Source organism: Cervus canadensis, chromosome 1 (genome assembly GCF_019320065.1).
Source record: "Cervus canadensis isolate Bull #8, Minnesota chromosome 1, ASM1932006v1, whole genome shotgun sequence".
NCBI classification, from domain to species: Eukaryota; Metazoa; Chordata; class Mammalia; order Artiodactyla; family Cervidae; genus Cervus; species Cervus canadensis.
In genome coordinates this window covers 115,483,032-115,503,920 of record NC_057386.1, presented here as the reverse complement: position 1 = coordinate 115,503,920, position 20,889 = coordinate 115,483,032, and the positions used below count along the sequence as shown (strand labels likewise).

Genomic DNA, 20,889 nt, shown 5'->3' with positions numbered 1-20,889 from the left:
TTTCAAATCCCACAGGGAGTCTGGCATCGGAGACCCTCTCAGCATCTCTCAGTTTTTCCTCAGTGTTGGGGTTGGATAGCCGTTTCCCCACTGAAGAACAGATACCCTTGCTGGCTTGCATTTAGGCTCGAGACACGAAACACGTTATCTTTGAATCCAAGGATCACACTTTGGTGGCGGCACTGGGGTGAGATACTCACTTTGGGAGGGGTGTGTGGGCATGAAAGCTCATTCGTGTACATGGACATACCTGCCCTTTCACCCACCCCTCTCTCCTCCCACCTCTTTTAATTTCTGTTCCTGCTTTAGATTGCAACTTGATGGTCACTTCCTCTAGGAAACCTTCCCTGACCACCTATAGGGTAGGCAAGTTCCTTCTGTTACTTGCTTTCGAAGGATAGAGCTCTCTTCTGAGCCCATTTGGCAATTAGGCACTCCGGCAGGTGAGGCTGTGCTTCACGTCTGTCGCCCCCTCCTGGACGGGAGGCTCGCTGCAGCCCTTGGTATTTCCATGGCATATCGCAGAGGCTGGATAAACACTGCAATGGATGGTTGAATGAATGAGTGAGTGAATGAATAAATGCATTTCCACATACACAGACGGTTGAGGAGCCACAGCTGGGGGAAGGGTTCTTCCTTTCTACACAGCTTCTATGAAGACAAGGTTTATCCAATTACCGTGAGGTATTCGGTCAAACCTGTGGTGTGCAGTGAGGCATAGCTGTGTTTCTTAGGTCTATAATTTTCCAATAATTAGACTTTCAGGCACATAGGTCTAGTGGTTTGAATATGATTCACTTATATCTCTGTTGCTACAGAAACTGCATACGTAAGCCCTCAAAAAACCTGCTTTAATCGTGTTGGGCTACTGTGAATGTGTGCTATTTAGGTAACTTGCAATATACTTTCAGGACAATATAATTACATGGCTGGGTTATTTTTAATTTCATGGGGCACTGTTTCTCAAGCCTCAATCATTTCAATGCCACCTTTTTTATTTTTGCCCTGGTTGTATACCACCTCTATGGTGTCGTGAATTTAATATTTTTCTTTAAATTTACTCATTTAAAAGTGTGATTAAAGGTACTCATTTAAGAAAATCAGTAAATGTAGCTCAAAAGGAAAATTTATATGAGCACAGTAAACAGAAAACCAGTTATCACGTTCCTCAAATGGAAGGTAAGCATAAAATATCCCCAACCCTCTGATAAACAATAAAACAGTTATTACATGTTAACTGGATACTGTTGCCTGCAGGCTCTGAGCCTGAAGCCTGCTCTTTCTTTGTTATGGAAGGAAATTAGCAAGTTTGGGAGAAGATGTTAAAGACAGGTGGACAGCATCAGATGGACGTTTTCCCCTGGGTGTAATTAGAAGGGTTGAAAGAGAATTGGAAAGAATAATTTTCTCATGTTGTGATTCCACACATATTTAGCGTCTCATTCAAATTATAGGGTATTGTTTTATCATGTAGATTCATTTGTACAAATTCATAGCTTGCTTTTATGAAGTCAATAGCTTCAGCATCAAGTTTGTCATAACTGATTTTGTTTTGCTCCAGGTCTTTCTTACAACCTTACCAAGGTTGAGATTGGGTGGATCTTAAGGTGTTTTTGTTCTGCCTGAACAGTAAAGTTAAGAACCACTGACAGATACAGAGACCAGACTTGTGGTTGCTAAGTCTGGGGGACAGGGTGGAGAAGTGATGAGCTGGGATTAGCAGATGCAAACTATTATGTATAGAATGGATAAACAACAAGGTCCTACTGTATAGCAGAAGGAACTACATTCAACATCCTACGATAAACCATCATGGAAAGGAATATTAAAAATGTATACATGTGCGTAATGAAATCACTTCGCTGTACAGCACAATTTAACATGACATTGTAAATCAAATATACTTCAATTTTAAAAAAAGAACCACTGGTAAATCACAAGTACCTTGGAGGTGTAACTGACCACGGTTGGAACCTTACCACTTGTTTGCTCTGTGACCGTCAGCAAAGCACTTCACTACTCTGGGCCTCAGTTTTCTTAGCTGTGAAATGTGAATGATGGTATCAGCCTCTAAGTGTTGGTGTGTAACACAGTACTGTGTGTGAACCCCCCTCTGGAGCAGGAGAGGGGTCTGTCACTGGTAGTTATGGTTGATCCCGTGTGCCCCGAGAGAGCAGGATAGTACCTATTTTATTCACGGGCACAGCACCAATGCCTGGCACCTGGCTGATGATCAGGAAATAGCCTCACACTTGACCGGATTCAGAGGTGCAGAGGATGGAGATGCAATGCTCTGGAAAGCCTTCTTCCATTAGACAAGTGTCACTCAACGCAGAGATTGCCTTGGCGGGGCAGAATGGCCCTTGAGATTCCTGGGGCAGGGGCTGTGCTAGGCAGTCAATAGGAAGAACTTCCACCTGTTTGTTACAAGGACAGTGCAAAGAAAATAAATACTTCAGATGTGTGACCACAGAATCACAAATCACTGGGACTAGGACCCAGGGGCCTCATTTTACAGAGAGGGAAACTGAGGCCTGGAGAAAGATGATGACTTGTTTGACTGAGGTCATCCAGCCTGTTGGAAGCGGGGCACATCTGCCTCCTGAGGTCCACCCGGCCCAGAGCTCTGTCACTGACATCCTGTCTTGTCCTTAAGCTGTTGCCATGTAGTGATGAGCTTGCTTGTCTGCATTCCCGGAACTTTGCAAAGCCTCTGGTCTCTTTGCTCCTCTGGGAGGAAACCCACATTCTCCACTGGCACCTGCAGAAAGCAAGGCATGCTGGGAGTCTCCACAAGTGCACGTGTCATTCTGCTTGGCCCAGCTGTGGTCCAGGGGTGTCAGTGAGCTCCCATCAGAGAAATGGCTGGGCCAAGTTGTCTTCAGAAAAACACTGCCTGTTGTCTTCCTGCCAGGGTCTTATTGTTGGACTTAAAAAATGTTTATTCTTTAATATTATGCAACATCTACTGTGGATATGGAAAAGGAAAAAAGATGTCAGGAAGCTAAAGAAGGTTGCAATTCCACGACCCAGAGATAACCACTGCTAATATGTTGGCTTTGTTGACAAAGATCCACATAGTCAAAGCTATGGTTTTTCCAGGAGTCATGTATGGATGTGAGAGTTGGACCAGAAAGAAGGCTGAGCACCAAAGAATTGACGCTTTTGAATTGTGCTGGAGAAGACTCTGAAGAGTCCCTTGGACTGCAAGCAGATCAAACCAGTCCATCCTAAAGGAAATCAACCCTGAATATTCATTGGAAGGACTGATGCTGAAGCTGAAGCTCCAATATTTGGCCATCAGATGTGAAGAACTGACTCATTGGAAAAGACCCTGATACTGGGAAAGATTGAAGGCAGGAGGAGAAGGGGATGACAGAGGATGAGATGGAGGGATGGCATCACCGACTTAATGGACATGAGTTTGAGCAAACTCTGGGAGTTGGTGATGGACAGGGAAGCCCGGCGTGCTGCAGTCCATGGGATTGCAAAGAGTTGGACACGACTTAGTGACTGATCAACAATGCACAGAGCTTTATATCTGCTTTATTCCATTTATCATTATGTTATGACCATTTTCGTATGTTACTACATATTTTTTCTTCCTTCCTAGAGCATGAATTTTATTCATGAATGTGGAGAAAATAAGTTTTATATTAAAATTAACATGGCCATATTTTGAAGTGGAAGGCAAAATGTGCTGGAATTTGGTAACTAAGCCACGAGGCTTTGTGGCTTAACTTCTACTCTAGACCCTCAGAGCTAGGCATTCACTCTTCTTTGCCATTTGGTGGGTAGGTCTGAGAAGTATCAGTCTACTATTTCGAGAGTGTTTTTATATAATATTCACCAAGCATCATTTACCTAATAAATATTTACATATTATATAAAAATATGTACTTAATCTGTACTTACATGTATTTATATTATGTATTTATATGCAATATACTCAACATGCCCTGGTGGCTCAGACAGTAAAGAATCTGCCTGCAATGTAGAAGACCAAAGTTTGATCCCTGTGTTGGGAAGATCCCCTGGAAGGGATTGGTTACCCACTCCAGTATTCTTGCCTGGAGAATTCCAATGGACAGAGGAGCCTGGCAGGCTACAGTCCACGGGGGTCACAAAGAGTCAGACATGACTGAACAATTAACCCTTTCACTACTTTTTCAATACATATAAAATAGTTTTGTTGAGATATAATTCATACACCACACAATTCACCCGAAGTGTTTATTTCCGTGACTTTTTCAGTGTGTTCACAAAATTTTGCAGCTATTACTAGAGTCAATTCTAGAACATATTTGTTGCCTCAAAAGGAGGTATACTATGCATTTGCTTTCATTTTCCATTTTACTCCAGTTCCTGACAACCAGTAGTCTACTTTCTGTCTCTAGGTTTGCCTTTTCTTGATATTTCATATCAATGGAACCATTCACTGTGCGGCCCTTCATGTCTGGCTTTCACTCACATTAATGCTCAATGTTCATGCTCATTGTAGCAGGTACCAGTACCTCATTTTCTTTTTATGGCTGAGTGATTTCTCATTGTACGGAGAGACCACATTTTGTTTATTCTACTTTTTGGATGACAAGTGCTGCTGTGAACATCTGTGTCTAAATTTTTGTGTGGACATAACATTTTCATTTCTCTTGGATGCACACCTAGCAGTGGAATTGCCGGCTCCTATGGTAACCCTGGAAAATCCTATGGGCAGAGGAGCCTGGCAGGCTGCGGTCCATGGGGTCACTAAGTGTCGGACATGACTAAGCAACTTCACTTTCACTTTTCACTTTCACGAATTGGAGAAGGAAATGGCAACCCACTCCAGTGTTCTTGCCTGGAGAATCCCAGGGATGGGGGAGCCTGGCGGGCTGCCGTCTATGGGGCCGCACAGAGTCGGACACGACTGAAGCGACTTAGCAGCAGCAGCGGCTCAGTGACCCTGTTTCTCCTTTTTAGGACCTGAAGAATATTTTCCCAAAGCAGTTGCATCATTTTATGTTCCCATCAGCAGGGTGTGAAGGTTCCTTTTTCTCCACACCCCCTGCAACACTTATTAACAGTCACCTTAGTGGGTGTGAAGTGGTATTTCACTGTGGTTTTGGTTTGTATTTCCCTAATGACTAATGATGTTGATCATCTTCATCTGTGCTTACTGGCCATTTCTATGCCTTCTTTGGAGACATGTCTATTTAAATCACTTGGCCATCTTTAAATTAGGTGATTTTTCCTTTTATACTGAGTTATAAAAGTTCTTTTAATATTCTATATACAAGTCTCTTATCAGATACATGATTTGCAAATATTTTCTTCCATTCTGTAGGCTGTCTTCACTTTCTTGATGCTATCCTTTGAAGAACAAACATTTTTAAATTTTTATGAAGCTTTGAGAATATTTTCAAGACATGATTTTATTTGATTTAATGTTTCATATGAGTATGCTACAATTTGTTTAACTAACACTGACTGTTAAAGTCTTGCATTGCTGGTGTCCATGTCCATCAGGTTGGTGATGCCATCCAACCATCTCATCCTCTCTTGTCCATTCTCTTTGAAGGCAGGAGGAGAAGGGCACAACAGAGGATGAGCTGGTTGGATGGCATCACCAACTCAATGGACATGAGTCTGAGCAAGCTCTGGGAGTTGGTGATGGACTGGCAGGGAAGCCTGGCATGCTGTAGTTCATGGGGTCACAAAGAGTCAGACACGACTGAGTGACTGAACTGAACTGAACACTGACTGCTGAAGTCTTGCATTGTTTTCTGTTTCTTCGCCATTCTTAATCACGTTTAGCTGTATGTGTCTGGAAAATGAGTCTCCGAGGACAATGCTGATGCCCTTCTTAGGACAAAGCCCTGGAAGGGCAACTACTCTGCCTAAGATTAAGAATGCTTATACGCCACTTACCGGATTGCTTTCCAAAAATGTCCTGGACCCATGTACCCGTCTCTGCTCACCACTCATCCTTGTGGTACATATAAGTGCCCAGTCAATGCATCCTCTGGTAATATTATTTACAAAGTAAACTTCTTTAGTGAATTCAATGAATTTTAAGATGTGTGTTTTTTTAGCTGGTCTGAGGGGAAAAAAATGTTGAGGTTGATCAGAGGCAAGTAAGAAATGGCTAATTAGATTCCCAGACTGTCTTTCAAGAGATGCAGTTCCATTACTTTCGTAGTGCAGACCACACCTGTCTGGGAAGAGAAAGCATCTTCTTTGTGAAGTTCTTTGGGAAGCCCGCTTCAGTGCTGGGAGCAAGAAATGGCGGCTCTGAGAACACTTTGCTGGCCGGCAGTGGGCACCCTTCATTGTCACTCATTGCACATTCTTCTTTGCATCATTATTAATGTACTTCTCCCTTCCTAGAGACAGAAAAAGAATCTGTTCAAGTTATTCCCAAGTTCCAGTTTGGTGGGGTTTGACCATCCAGGAAATCTGATTATCAGGCAGTTTGGCAGCCTGTGGTTTTAAACAGTCTTTCAATGATTGATTCATCCAGTAAACATTTCCAGAGCACCTGTTGTGCAAAGCTATCATACTAGACATTAGGGACAGAGCTATGCATCAGACTTGTGATCTCATGTTTACAACCATTCGAAGTTCTGGAACTCTCTCAAAAATCTGATGAAAATGTTGGACCCCGCCCCCTAAAAAAACCCAGGCACCCACACATAGGATGTTATGTGTTAATGGCCTCCTCAGAGACCATCAGTGGATTTCCTGGCGGGGGTGGGGGGCGCCGGGCATGGAGCCCAAATTCAGAGTCATAGTCATATTCCAGTAAATGAGAGAAAAAATGATGCCTTGTCATGTCTGTGTCATTATCATTATGTGACACCTTGACGCCTGAGTCCTGATCCAGGCTCTCCTTCCTCCGACAGCAGGATTTGGTAGACTTTGCCGTCTGAACACGGGTTCCTAGGTGCTACGCTGGGGCTGTCTGAGGTGCTGCAGTTTAGCAGAAAGTTAGACAGACATGGTCTTGGGTTTCACGGAGCCTGCAAGCTGGGGAGCAACTTCTGTCCTCACCTGACCTGGGCGACCCTGGGGATGCTTGCTGAGCCCCAGCAGGGCATTTGTCCTCCGGCTGTCACCGATAGCGTGTCAGGAAGAAACAAGAGAGACAGAGCTGAGGACAGGACGTGCCTGTGGCGGTCGTGTCAGGATGTTTGGACGTCATGACGTCTGATGGCCTCCAGTCAAGGCAGGCACTGCCGACTGCTGAGTCCAGCCTGGTCCTTTTAGGTGACATCAGAGCCCGTTTAGGGTTTTGGAACCACCTTGCCTCAAACAGTGGAAATTGAAGCCTTTTATCTGTGGGCATGAAACGAAGTCAAGAAGCATGGCCAGCAAGATCCCCCAGATCAGGGAGGTCTGCCAACCCCTTTGTGTGCGGTCTTCTGTACCACACCACCACACCACCTGGGTCCTGTTAAACCGATGAGGAATGGCAGGTCTTCCTGCCTGCCTCCCAAAGGAGTGAAGGCAATCGGATGTGGGAAGTCATCTTTCGGGGGTGAACAAGTCACAGGTTTCCTTTGCTGAATTCCAGATGAGCTCTTGGGCCCTGTTTCTTTCACCCCAACCTCACACAAAAGGAACACAGAACAATTCTGAAGCAGGAGGCAGGCAACCGCTTCACAACAGGCAATAGAGCAACACAGAGAGAAACCTCAGTCACGAAGCCTTGGTGTCCCGCTGTCCTAGGCTGGGACTGTCTGAGACAGGCGGACCCGGGAAAATAAAGGAGGGTGTTGACTTAGACCTGGGCCAGTTCCTCAAATGCTCATGGTCCTGTGATTGTGTTCTTCTCACGGGTCGCAGGCTTTGAGCAACCAATGAAAGTTACGGACCCTCTCTCCGTACGTTATTACCGTGAATAACTTGATGAGGTTTTTGGACCACAGAAACCCAGCCATGGGTTGCTAGGTGATTCCTGGAAAGCAAATCTTATGTACAGTCCACTGAGGGAGATGAAATGTACACATATGGTAATTATAGCTATTAAAGAAGGGAAGAATGATACGAATCAGGCAAACTTTTTCTGAAAGGGTAGGATAGTAAATATTGTAGGCTTTGTGAGCCATTCAGTATCTTGCTGCAACTGCTCAGCTCTGTGGTTGTAGCATTAAAGCGGCCAGAGATGATTTGTAAATAAATGGGCGGGGGTGTGTTCTAATAAAACTTTATTTACAAAAATAGGCAGTGGCCATATTTGGCTATGGGTTATAGTTTTCTGACTTCTGATAATAATGACAGCCAGTGTTTAGGAACACTCACCATAAGCCAAAATCTGAGTATGCTTTATTATATTATTGTTGTTCAGTTGCTCAGGCGTGTCCGACCCAGCGACCCCATGGACTGCAGCACATCAAGCTTTCCTGTCCTTCACCATCTCCCGCAGTTTGCTCAAAGTCATGCCCATTGAATCAGTGAAGCCATCCAACCATCTCTTCCTCTGCCACCCCCTTCTCCTCCTGCCCTCAATCTCTCCCAGCATCAATAATAGAATAAATTATGGGGCTATTATTATCCCTATTTTACAGATGAGAAATCAGTGTTGTAAGTTGCCCAAGGTCTTGGCTGATAATTGATGGAGCTAGATTCTGATTTTATTGCTTTGTTCCTAAGATATGGTCACAAATTTTTTTTATGAAGGATAAGAAGAAGGAGATGATGTTAATAGTAGTAATAATAATAATAAAAATTTACTGAGAGTCTGCTATGTGTCTGCTATGCTAACTTTATTTGGGTTAAGGTAAGTTATCTCTACCACAACTCTCTGTTACTATTATTACCTCTGAGAGGGAACTGAGCCACAGAGAGGTCAAACCACTTGCTTTAGGTCGCACAGCTCGTAAGTGGTAGGGCAGGATCCAAATTCAGGCTATGTTCTCAATCTTCCGTTGCTGTCTCAAAGCCCTCAGCCTGCAGGAATACCCTCTTTCTCATCTGCAAGGATGTGGGCTCTGACCAATTAGGGGGCAGCCCTGAGTCAAGGCTCTGGGTCCCACCGCCCCCCCCACCCCCCCACTAGCCTGTTGCTACCACTTTAGTTCTTGGATCAGAGGTGTTCCTTGGAGAGGGTCCAGGGTAGCTGGGTTTTCCCAACTGGCCAGGAAATATTTTGATATTTACAGAACCAGCTCAGTCATCCAGCTGTGTTCCTACAAGGTGAGCTGTCTGAAGATGCCTGCCTCAGTGCGGCTATGTGGATGCTCACAGAGCAGGAAGCCCGAGTGGTGAGCAGCAACGTCAGGGGCATCTGGGTGCCCGGAGGCCGTGCCAGCTGAAGGGGACCTGCGGCCTGGGGCTCTGAGCATCCCCAGGACCCTCACCCCTCCCTTAGAGGCAGCGGACTGAGTTCTGGGCTTGTCTCTGAGTCAGAGGCCTCTGCAGGAAAATAAACTTTCTGTCCTAAGAGGAGGAGGGAACAGCTCACTTTTTAAAAATAGGAGAGGCAGCCCCGTTGCTATGACGAATTTCTCATGTTTCTCCATGTTTTTAAAAAATTTTTAATTTTTTTTATGACCCACATAAAAAGGTACATACAGCCTTCCTGTCAAATTACATGAAAAAATCTTCATCTTATGCCCAATTTGGGTAAGACTCAAGGGGCTATGGGCCAAGAGAGCTGGTGTTAAGGCCTTTGAAGGTTCTTGGATCTCTGACATTTTGGGGACCCACCCCACATCACTGCAAACCTCAACATGTCCCTACAGATGCCATTATACATATGTGTTTTTAATAAAAAAAAAAAACCTGAAAAGGTGTTTAAAAACTAATTCATATATATGGGGCTTAGGAAGAATAAATTCTTTTTTTGTGTTCTTGTGATCTGTGCCTTTCTATTTCTAAACACAAGTGTGGTTGAGTAGCAGTTGACTCACCAATGTATTATAGACATTGAATCAGACACATTAATTTTGAATTTGCAGTTGTCTTTTGATGTTCTGGGGTCGATCTGCTTGTGAGTTCAGGTTTCAGATATCTCTGTAGTCCCTTGCCAAGTTTGTAGATCTCAGGTTCTGGGCCTCTAGTGTGGGACCATGGAGGTAGGCGCCAGAAGTAACTCCGAGGCCTCAGTTTCCCCATATGCAAAATGGGTGTGTTACAGGAAAAGAAGTGCAGAGAGATAGAGGGAGAGAATAAGAAAGCAAATTGGGCAAAATATAAATAATTGGAGACCCTGGGTGAAGGTATTAGGGAGTTCCAACTTTCCCGCATTTTAAAATGATATCTTGAGCATATATTCAGAACACACAAAAACTGTAGCCCCAAAACAACATGCACCCCAATGTTCACTACAGTGCTGTATACAATAACTAAGACAAGGGTGCAAGCTGTCCATCAACAGATGAGTGGATAAAGAAGCTGTGGTATGTTTAGACAATGGGATATTACTCAGCAAGAAAAAGAAGGGAACAATGCTATCTGCAGCCACGGGGATGGACCGAGAGAGTGTCATGGTGAGTGAAGGCAGTCAGGAAGAGATAGACAGACACTCTATGATAGCACTTATATACTGAATCTAAAATGTGACACAAATGAACTTCTCTACGAAACAGAAACAGACCCACAAACAGAGAGAACAGACCTGTGGTTACCAAGGGTGAGAGGGCTGGGGGAGAGATGGGTTGGGAGTTTGTGATTAGCACGTGCAAACTATTGTGCAGAGAATGAATAAGCAGGTCCCACTGTATAACACAGGGAACCATGTTTAATATCCTGCACTAAGCCGTAGTGAAAAGGAATATATATATATATCTTACTGAATCACTGTCGTACGGCAGAAATTAACACAGCTTACTTCAATAGAATAAAGGGGACTTCCCTAGTGGTCCAGTGGCTAGACTCTGTTTTCCTAATGCAGAGGGCCTGGGTTTGATCCCTGGTCAGGGAACTAAATCCCACCTGCCTCAACTAAAGAGTTCCCATACGGCAACAAAGACTGTAGATCCTGCGTGCTGCAATTAAGACTTGGCGCAGCCAAATAAATAAATACACAAATTTTTAAAATGAAACAAAAAGAGAGAGAGAGGAAGCCTAATCTGCCATCTTGTAACAACAGTTTCTGTGGGAATAAACAGAGTGTCTTTGCAGGCCGTGAAGGGTATCATGTCTCTCAGGTACTAGTTTTCCTATATATCAGGCCTTGGATTTCAGAATCCTGTTTAAAAAAAAAAAAAAGCAAAAGTTAAAAAACTCACCAAAAGCCTTTTCACTCCAAGGAAGGAAAACTTTTCTGCCATGTTCAGAATGGTGGCCCAAGACTATAGCTTCTGACGGGGGCGGGGCAGCTCGACTCTGCCTGCTTCTCATCAGAGGGGTGGGCTGTGAGCCCCGACCTCCACCTGGAGCCTGAGGCCTGGCCGGTTGGGAGCCCGTCCTCTCTCAGCCTCCCTGATGCGGCTCCCTGCTGCTAACACCTGAAGCTCATTGAAGCTTGGCCGGGAGGCCTGGGGCCGGGCTGTGCCTGTAGCCGTAGCACCCGAGGAAGGAGAAGAGGCAATGTCCCTAAATCCGTCCAGAGGCCAGGTTCTCCCAGCTCCTCTTCCAGGCTCCCCCCAGCCCCGCCCCAGTGGGCTCCGCCGTCCTGGAAGGCTGCTTCCTCCCCCCTCCTCCTCCCACCCTCCTCCACTTGCTCCCCTTTCTTCCTCTCCCCTCACCCCCTCCTCCCTCCTCCAGCCTCCACCGATGAGCAAACGGGCTCAGAGGTGAAAGGACTTGCCCACACAGCTCCCAGGGGTGGAGACAGGGATTTCGTCATATCGGGCTAAGTCGCTTCAGTCGTGTCCGACTCTGCGCGACCCCGTGGACTGTAACCCTCCAGGCTCCTCTGTCTGTGGGATTCTCCAGGCAAGAATACTGGAGTGGGTGGCCATGCCCTCCTCGAGGGGAATTTTTCCCCACCCAGGGATCGAACCTGCGTCTCTTACGTCTCCTGCATTGGCAGGCGGGTTCTTTACCACTAGCACCACGTGGGAAGCCCATCATCAAATTGGGTCTGTCTAATCCCAAGGCCTCTGTTCTTAACCACAATTCTGTGAACGGAGAAGGTGACAAGTCCTGGGAGCCGGATTGTATTCTTAATGGAAACGTTTGAGTCAGTGGTTTTTAAACTGGAGCCAGCCTCAGTATCCCCCGGTGGCTTGTTAAGAGCCTACATTTCGAACAAGTTCCCAGGTAAGGCTGCTGCTGCTGGTCCGGAATCCACGCTTTGAGAACCATTGGTCTCAGTGACAAAGCTTTAGGTGGTGGTGTACAGGGTCCCCCTCACGTGGTGGAAATGTCCTCTCCTTTGGACCAGGGGCTGCTGCTCTGCTGCTAACTGGTGGGTGACCTCAGGCCAGTGCTTTGCTGTCTCTGGATCCAGGGTCCCCCATCTGTACAGCAAAGATTTGGATGAGCAAGGCTGGTAGAGGGTGGAGGAGAGAGGTTTGGAGTCAGGCTGGGTCTGATTTCTGACTCTAAAAAGCTGTGTGATCTTGGGCAAGTGACTTAACCTCTCTGTGCTTCCAGTTATTATCTGTGATGTGAAATCATTAAACCAGATAGTTTCTAAGTGTAAATATCACTGAATTAAGGGCTGAGGATGGTGGGGAGAGAAGATGAAGTTCTCAGCCTGGTCAGATGGTGAAGGACATTCTTCCCTACCTGTACAAGCTTTTGGAGGCCTGAGAAGAGGCAGGTGTCCCTTCCTCCCGCCCTCTCCCCCACTTGCTCCCTCCCCCTTCCTTCTTTTTTCTCTCCTGTCTGTCTTTCTTTCCTATGCCTCCTCCTGCCCTTTTACTCTCTGTTATCTTTTCCCTCCCCCTCCCCCCCTTTCTCTTTACCTTTGTTCACAGGTTATTTTTGGCATCAACTTGAATTAGACAGAGTCAGTCATGTCTCTGTCGGTGTGACCTGGGCACCCTTGGCATAAGGACTTCCCCTCTGTGGGCCTAGAATCCTCATCTGTAAAATCGGTGCACGTCACTCCCTGCAGCGTTGTTGGAGGTTCACGACAGCCTGGAGACAGCACCCGGCACAGGGCAATGAACACCCTGCATTCATCAGTTAGTCACTGATGAACCAGCTGGCCCTTCAGTGAGTTCTTTAGCTTGGAGGCTAAGGGTGGGGCTCTGGAGCTGAGTGACCTGGCTGGAAGCCCAGCTTTACCACCTACTAGCTGTGTGGCCTTGGGCAAGTGACTTAACCTCTCTGTGTCCCAATTTTCTCATCGGAAAATGGGGGCAGAAATAGTGCTCACTTCAGTTCTTCATGAGGTTTAAGTACCAAGTGCCTAGCATGCTGCCTGGCTGTCAGCTATTTTGATTGTTCACGGCTGACGGTGACGTGGCAGGGCACCGTGCTAAGTGCTGGGAATAGAACAGAGGGTGAAACACAGACCCGTCCCCAAGAAGGTCCCAGTGTAAGTGACAGACATACCCTCACAAGCTAGAACAACACTGCATCAGTGCTATCCTGGGGGGAGCCCAGAGCAGTCCCCCAAGGGGCAGGGAAGTCTCCCAGGAGGTGGCCCCAAGCTGAGACATGAAGAGGGAGCAGGCAACTCAATAATAAACATATTCATAGGAATTTTGTATAATAAAGTAATTGGACAAGTGTGCAATGATGTGTTTACTATCATCAAAAAGTTGAAAACAACCTAATCACCCAGCTCCAAATACTGTAATGGTTGAATAAACTATGGTACATTGAATGAATGGAATCATTAGCAGCTGTTAAAATATGGTAAGGTATATATACATAAACACAAATATATATAATCATTAAATGCAAAAGCAGGTTGCAATATGGTACATAGAGCTTGACTGAGTCACTTTATATTTATATTAAAAAAAATATGTGTGTGTGTTCAAACCAACATGTTAAAGATACTTCTCTCTGGGGAGCTGGGTTTAGGATGAAAATAGAATTTATATTTAAACAACATGAGGTCTGAATGTAGTTAAAGGTTTGATGTCATTTGTTAGCTTTCTAGAAATGATACATGAATCTACATTCAATGATAGATCAGGGTTTTGCTTCCCAGTAACTTTTACTAAAGGACTTCCCCTGGTGGCTCAGTGGTAAAGAATCCGCCTGCTGAGGCAGGAGATGCTGGTTTGATCCCTGGGTCAGGAAGATCCGCTGGAGGAGGAAATGGTAACCCGCCCCGGTATTCTTGCCTGGAAAATTCCAAGGACAGAGGAGCCTGGCGAGCTACAGCCCATGGGGTCGCAAACAGTCGGACCCAACTTACACATCAACGACGACAACATTTGCTAAAATCCAGTATTACAGGACATTTAAATTTTTGTTCATTAGATACTGTAAAAAACCTCATCGCTATTTTAATTTACCAAGAAAGAAAAAAAAGGAAGCAGAAGGTCGTGAGGCCACGGATAGGGGCAGGAAGCAGGAAGGGCATCCAGGTGGAAGGAACCGCACGCACAAAGGCCTGGGGTGGGGGTGACCGGCGGTGGGACGTCAGGCAGCCACGCTCCTGCGTAGTCTGTCTGGAGCTCCGGAGGCTCTTGCTGGGAGCAGACGCGCTTCCCACAACTGCCCCGGGGCCTGCATGTGCTCCTGCTTTGTGCTCAGACGGTGGGCACCGCTCCCAGCTCCCAGAGGGGCGGGTCGTCCCGGGCAGACCTCGCCACCGGCCGCCGCCCGCCAGCTCGCCACAGGCAGCCTCCCCAGAAGGCCCCCACTCGGCGCAGCTGGCCGCCCCCGCCCTCGGTCAGCCCCGTTTCCTGCCCCTCCCTCTCTCCTCCCTCCAGCTGTTTCTCTGGCAGAGTCCTGTCCCATTCAGCCCCCAGTGAGCAAGAGGGCAGGACAGACCGGGGGTCTCCCTGGGAGCCTCCAGGGGACGAGGATGTTCTGGGAGTGCTGCGCTCTGGGGACTCTGGGGGGCCCATGAATGAGGGGGTGAACTGCTTTCTTGGGCAAACGGCCCCAGGCAAAGAACAGTGTGACTTCGAGAAAGAAGTCGGGGAACACGGGTCTCCTGCACAGCGTCGAGTGACCTGAAGTCACGGAACCCTGGGACGGCCTGGCCGAGACCAGCCACAAAGGTATCACGCTGGGCTCTGACATTGATTGCCCAGAGGGGTCGGGTTGGGAGGGTGGGGGGGCATGGGAAACAGTAATAGAGAAGTTCTTTGGCTCTTGGTAGGATGTAGTTTTTGTCAAAATGGAAATAGCTCTATTATGATTTTCAGATTTCCAGAGTAATGCATGCCAATTGGAAAAGCCCAGCGAGGTCACCATAGTTATAAAAAGTAGCGAACTCTGTGTTTCTCTCCTGTTAATGCTCAGGACAACCCCACAAGGGAGGTACTTTCATTGTCCACATCTTACAGGTGAAGAAACTGAGAATCCTACTGGGGGAGGCACAAGCTCAGCGCTGTGGACTCAGGTAGCGGGGTGCGGAGCTGAAAGTCTGTATAACCCACCTTCTTAGCTGCTGGAATGTCCCACCTCTCAGCTACAGAGAAGAAAGAGGGGTTCTTAACCCAGAGGTGAACCTTCAGGTGCCTCTGTGTATCACTCACTGACTCACTGACCAACCTGTGATGCTAGTGGAGTGCCTACAATGTACCAGCCACATAGGAGCATCTAAATGTGGACACACACTCCCTTTTCTGACATCTTGTGTGGTACCCTGTAGTGAAAGTGTTAGTCACCCAGTCCTACTCTTTGAGACCTCCTGGACCGTAGCCCTCCAGGCTCCTCTGTCCAAGGAATTCTCCAGGCAAGAATACTGGAGTGGGTAGCCATTTCTTTCTCCAAGGGGTCTTCCCAACCTAGGGATCCAACCTGGGTCTCCTGCATTACAGGCAGATTCTTTACTGTCTGCGCCACCAGGGAAGCCCATGTTTGGTACCCTATCTTGTCCTTAATCACGGATCATGAACCTTCATCTGTATTATCTATGTTCCTCCAATATGCATTTTAAAGGCTGCACGGAGAAGACAGCTTGGGATTTATTAATCATCCCTCCATGTGGTTGCTTCCTTTTTTTTTTCTTCATTATTATAAACAGAGCTGCAGTGGCCACTCCTAGTACATCATCTTTGCCTGTGTGTCCTATGGACAACTTTCCCAAGGTGAAATTGCTGGCTCAAAGGTTTGTGTGCTTTTCAGGCTTTCAAGGCTTTTGGCCACATTGCCCTAGAAGGTTGTGCTGGCTTGCACTCCCCTGGTGCAATATCGAGGTGTGATATTCTCACAGCCTTATCTACACTGGTTGTCACCTGTCTCCTAAAATTTCCCTCATGGGAAAGGTGAGAATAGCATCTGGCTGCTTGAGTTTGCATTTCTTCATTCATGCTGAATATCCTCTACAATCTTATTGTTCACTTTTGTGACTATCCTGTTCAAGTCCATTCCCTTTTTTTTTTTTTCCCCTCTTGCTGGTATGTTTGTCTTTTTTCTTATTGATGTTTAGGGGTTCTTTGTATATGAAGGATATGAATCCTTTGCCTGTACTATCTATTGAAAATATTCCAGTTCCCCACTCTGCTTTCAGATGAGCACGTTTTAAGTAGGTGAACCATTTGGACCAGCGTTTGGCAAAATTACAGGCAAATAGCACATCATTATACTCAAGTACCTGCTACTTGATGTCAGTCTGATCACTCAGACCCATGTAGTTCAGAGAGGCCAGATAACAAGTGGCCAAGTGTCGGGTCTGCCTTCTCTCTCTGTTCAAGTGCCCGGCCCCCAGCTTCCTTTTTGCCACCCCTGACCTCCTCTTCAAGATCAACCTTCCCTGTGGTTCTTGCTGTTGATTTAGACTGAGTTGAATTAGACTCAGGACTTCTCAAAGGGCCATCCTGGGACCATGAGCATCAGTTTTTTTGAGTTAGAATCCCTGAGGATGGGGTGTGGGAGTCTGCATTTTGAACCAGCACTCCCTGACAATCTTGAGAACCACTGAGCTGGAATCCTTCAACATCCCCTTTGTCCAGGTTTCTGGGTTCTTTGCTGCCCACTGAGCTTCTTTTTTTCCTTCCTAAGCAAGTATCTATGCACTTCTGCGAGTCTACAAGTCCTGTGTCAGCAGTTAAAGCCAGGAGGCAATGGTGGAGAAGAAGCGAAACTCAGTCTCATACCACAGAAAGTCAGATCACATTAGCAGTCATCCACCCTGTGGGCTTTGACATTATTTTAAGCCACAGAACGCTTTCCTCTGATGAAAATACATGGAGAAGTGCACTTTAAAGATAGATAAAAGTGATGTTTTTCTAGTGGAGGACTCCAGACGGCGGCTCACTGAACCTCCCAATCACTGCTGAAGGGCCTTTAGGAACCCTCATGGCTCTGGGGGGCAGATTGAAAACTAGAAAATCTACTTCAGATTGTTAAAACACCAACGTTTCTAACCATTGTTGACTTTGCTACGTGACCTTAGGCAAGGTATGCCCATTCTCTGGCCCTAAGCATCTTATTTGAAAATAAGGAGGTTAAATGTTGTATTAGTCAGGGTCGCAGCTGCAGTAACAAATAGACCCAACGTGTACAATGGCTCAAACCAAACAGACATTTGTTATAAGTCAGGTATTTGTGAGTGGGGCCTGGTCCTCTTCCCCACAGTGATTCAGCGAGCCATCGCGTTGACTACTATCCCTTAGACATCATCACTGAGGAAAGAGAGCATGGGGGAGGGATGTTTGCCTCTTAACTATTTTCTGCCACCCATGAGAATTGCTCTTGGAGCTGATCTAGTTGCAAAGGAGGCTGTTAAGTGTAGCTTGTGGCTAAGGTGGCTCTGTCCCACTTAACGTCTGTGTACCGTGGAAGGGAGAAAGAGTTTTTGTGGACGGCTCGCTGTCTCCCCCACAAATACGGTGACCTCTTGGGTCCCTTCCAGTCTCTGGTTCTAAATTCTGAATTTTTGTTAGTTGATCTTAGAGTTAACACAGTGATGTTGTGCCCACAAATACTTTCCTATCCTCAAGATAATCCCCATCAAATAAACCGAGTAAATGTCCACATTCCAGGCCCCTAAACATGGACTTTCCTGGAACATGGGCAACTGCTGTTCTTTTTCACTCCTGGAAAAAGGAAACAAAAATAACAATGTTATTGAGCTAAGCACTTTTACTGAACCAAAGGTTTTTGTATCCACTATCCCATTAAATCTCTCTACAACCCTCATGGAGAAGCTTCCTGATGAGCATTCTCATTTATTTTATTTTTACTTATTTTTTTGTGTGTCATTTGTGCTTATGTTTTTATATTTTTATTAAAAAATTTTTTTGGCTGTGCTGCATGGCTTTGGGGATCTTAGTTCCCTGACCAGGGATCGAGCTTGTGCCCCCAGCAGTGAAGTACAGAGTCTTAACCACCCGACCGCCAGGGAAGTCACAGCATTTTTTTTTTCACTGAAGAAAGTGAGGCTCAGGAGGTGAAGGGACTTGCCCAAGGTCACAAGGCTCAGAAGCAAAAGAACTGGGATTTGAACTCAGAAAATCTCACTCCTGTCCTAGGGTCCCACTCACACTGGAGGGCATGTGTACAAGGCTAGGTGTGTGTGAGTGCGTGTGTGCGATAAGGGTCAGGGTTTTCCTCGGGCTGTATTTCCCCAGGGTGCGGTATCAGAAAGTGGAAGTGCAGGAATCTTGGTCCAAATCCCCAGAATGGGCCAAGCTTGCTTATTAGAAGGCAGCTGGGTGGGTGTCTTGGGCCAAGGAAGACCAGAACGACTAAGTACTACAGTCACCAGCCAGAAAAAAGAGAAGGGGGTGGCACGTGAGCACACAGCCTGAGGCCGTCTGTGGGTCCTAGACGTCACTGAGGCCTTGACCTGGCCGGGCACATAGTAGGTGCTTGTGGATGATTTCCTGTGAATAAACTCCAGGAGTTGGTGATGGACAGGGAAGCCTGGTGGGCGGCAGTCCACGGGGTCGCAAAGAGCCAGACACGACTGAGCGACTGAACTGAACGGAACGGAACTGAAAACCCACAGGGAGTAAAAGCTGCACCCGTGGGAGAACTCAAGATGGGTCAGGCTCAGTCCCTGTTCCGAAGGTCTTGGGGGAGGGAAGGCAGGCTGGTCACAGAGACTTTTCTTCAGGCAACATTTATGAGCTCCTGCTCTGTATCTGACACTCCCCAAGGCACTTTCTGTCCTCGTGGGACTTTGGAGGGACCGGGGGTCGTAGTTACGTTTGTCCCCATATTAGATCTGAGGAAAGTGAGGCCCCGATGGGTTGAGTGACACCCCCAAGGTCCCTTGGTGAGATGAGGGACCTGGGGTTGGTCTGGCCCCCAGGCCAGGATTCCCTGTGTGGCCCTGGCTGAGGTCTCGGGCCTGGGGTGCAGGTTGGCAGTGACTTTGTGCTGCTTCTGGGCCCCAGGACACAGCGTTTTTCAGGCAACATTAGGAGACAGGTTAATTTACTCCTCTTTTGGAACCTCTGTATTTTTGCCACGTTGGCACAAGCGTGATAGAGAGAATTTCTTGCTCCACTGGGTGGAAGCCAGAGGCCTTGTTAGTTCTGTTGCTGCTGTCAGATTGGCATGGACTCTGCAGCCTCCCGCTCTAGAATTCAGATCTGTCTCTGCCTTTTAACCTCCTGCCTCCTCTGTGCCCTTATCTCTAAGGGAGGGGATACTCTCAGGGCTGTTGGGGGTTAAATACATACGGATACACAGGAGCACTTGCTGGTGAATTTCGCTGGTGGCTCAGATGGTAAAGAATCTGCCTGCAATGCAGGAGACCCCGGTTCGATGCCTGGGTCGGGACGATCCCCTGGAGAAGGAAGTGGCTACCCATTCCAGTATTCTTGCCTGGAGAATCCCCATGGACAGAGGAGCCTGGTGGGCAACAATCTATGGGGTCCCAAAGAGTCGGACATGACTGAGCAACTAACTCGCTTTCAGACAGGAGCACAGCACGTGGCTAGCTTGATGAAGGCACTTCTAATTTTATTCTTGGGGAAGTGGGTATTGACATTCGCCTTTGAATGTCAGGATTGATGTGGGCATCTTGTGCCCTGTGATTCCAGGTTGCCAGTGCAGGAAAGGTCATTTTGGCTAGACTCCAGGCTTGGTGCCTTGCCCCATGGGCTCTGGTGGGTGGGAAGGGGAGTGCTCCACCCACCATAGACACTCTGGCAATCTTGGAAGTGTCAGCAGCTGAGTCAGCAGGGGCGGTCAGCTGCTCTTCGGGCACACGTCAGAATCGGTTCTGCTTTTCTTGGGGTACATGTCTCGGATCCTCTGATCTTAGCCCTGGGATCCCGCTGAGGGCAGCTCTTGTGCAAGGAGGTGGGTGGGTAGGGTGATTGGTACAAGAAACAGCAGCGAGCACGCTCAGTTTTAACTTCTGGGGGTCAAGGGTCAGAGAGACTTGAGGGCTGGTGGGGTGCGGCCAGGTAGACCCGGGTTCTGCTCCTGGGAGCCAGTTACCTCTGTGAGCTGGGGCAAGTCACATGACCTCTCTGAGTCTCAGTTTCCTTTTGTCTCAGAATTTTTTTAAAAGATTTTTTTTGATGTGGACCATTTTTAAAGTCTGTGTGGAATTTGTGACAATGTTGCTTCTGCTTTACATTTTGGTTTTATTGGCTCCAAGGCATGTGAGACCTTAGTTTCCCGGTCAGGGAGCGAACCTGCAACCCCTGCATTAGAAGACAAAGTCTTAACCATTGGACCACCAGAGAACTCCCCACCTGAGTTGTTGAGAGAACATCTGCCATGCTCAGTTAGTGATCTGGGGTGGTGTTTCAGGACAGGGGACATTCAAAACATGCCCATCCCTTGTTAGTGGAATTTGTTCGAACATTTGTCAGAATCTATGATTTCCTGGGTGTGGAATGAATGAAGAGCTCAGATAGTCAGTGTATGAGCCTGCTGCTGCTATAACAACCACTGCAGACTTTGTGGCTTAAA

The 20,889-nt window shown here is 46.9% G+C and overlaps 1 protein-coding gene and 1 long non-coding RNA gene across 3 annotated transcripts in view; one reads left to right on the top strand and one right to left on the bottom strand.

Moving 5' to 3' along the window:
- Positions 1-388: 388 nt before the first annotated feature.
- LOC122421413 lies at positions 389-11,587 on the bottom strand. The gene is made up of 3 exons (XR_006263483.1): positions 11,214-11,587; positions 2,186-2,417; positions 389-539 (listed from the first exon to the last, which is right to left on the bottom strand). It is a non-coding gene; the product is annotated as an uncharacterized LOC122421413 (long non-coding RNA).
- A 3,129-nt stretch (positions 11,588-14,716) lies between these two features.
- CMKLR1 (chemerin chemokine-like receptor 1) overlaps positions 14,717-20,889 on the top strand; it is a 43,304-nt gene continuing 37,131 nt past the window's right edge. Inside the window, exon 1 of one of the 2 annotated variants that reach the window (XM_043438252.1) lies at positions 14,717-15,065. The gene's annotated coding sequence lies outside the window, so the exon portion shown is untranslated. The remainder of the gene's footprint in view (positions 15,066-20,889) is intronic. The other variant, XM_043438244.1, reaches the window with a different exon arrangement.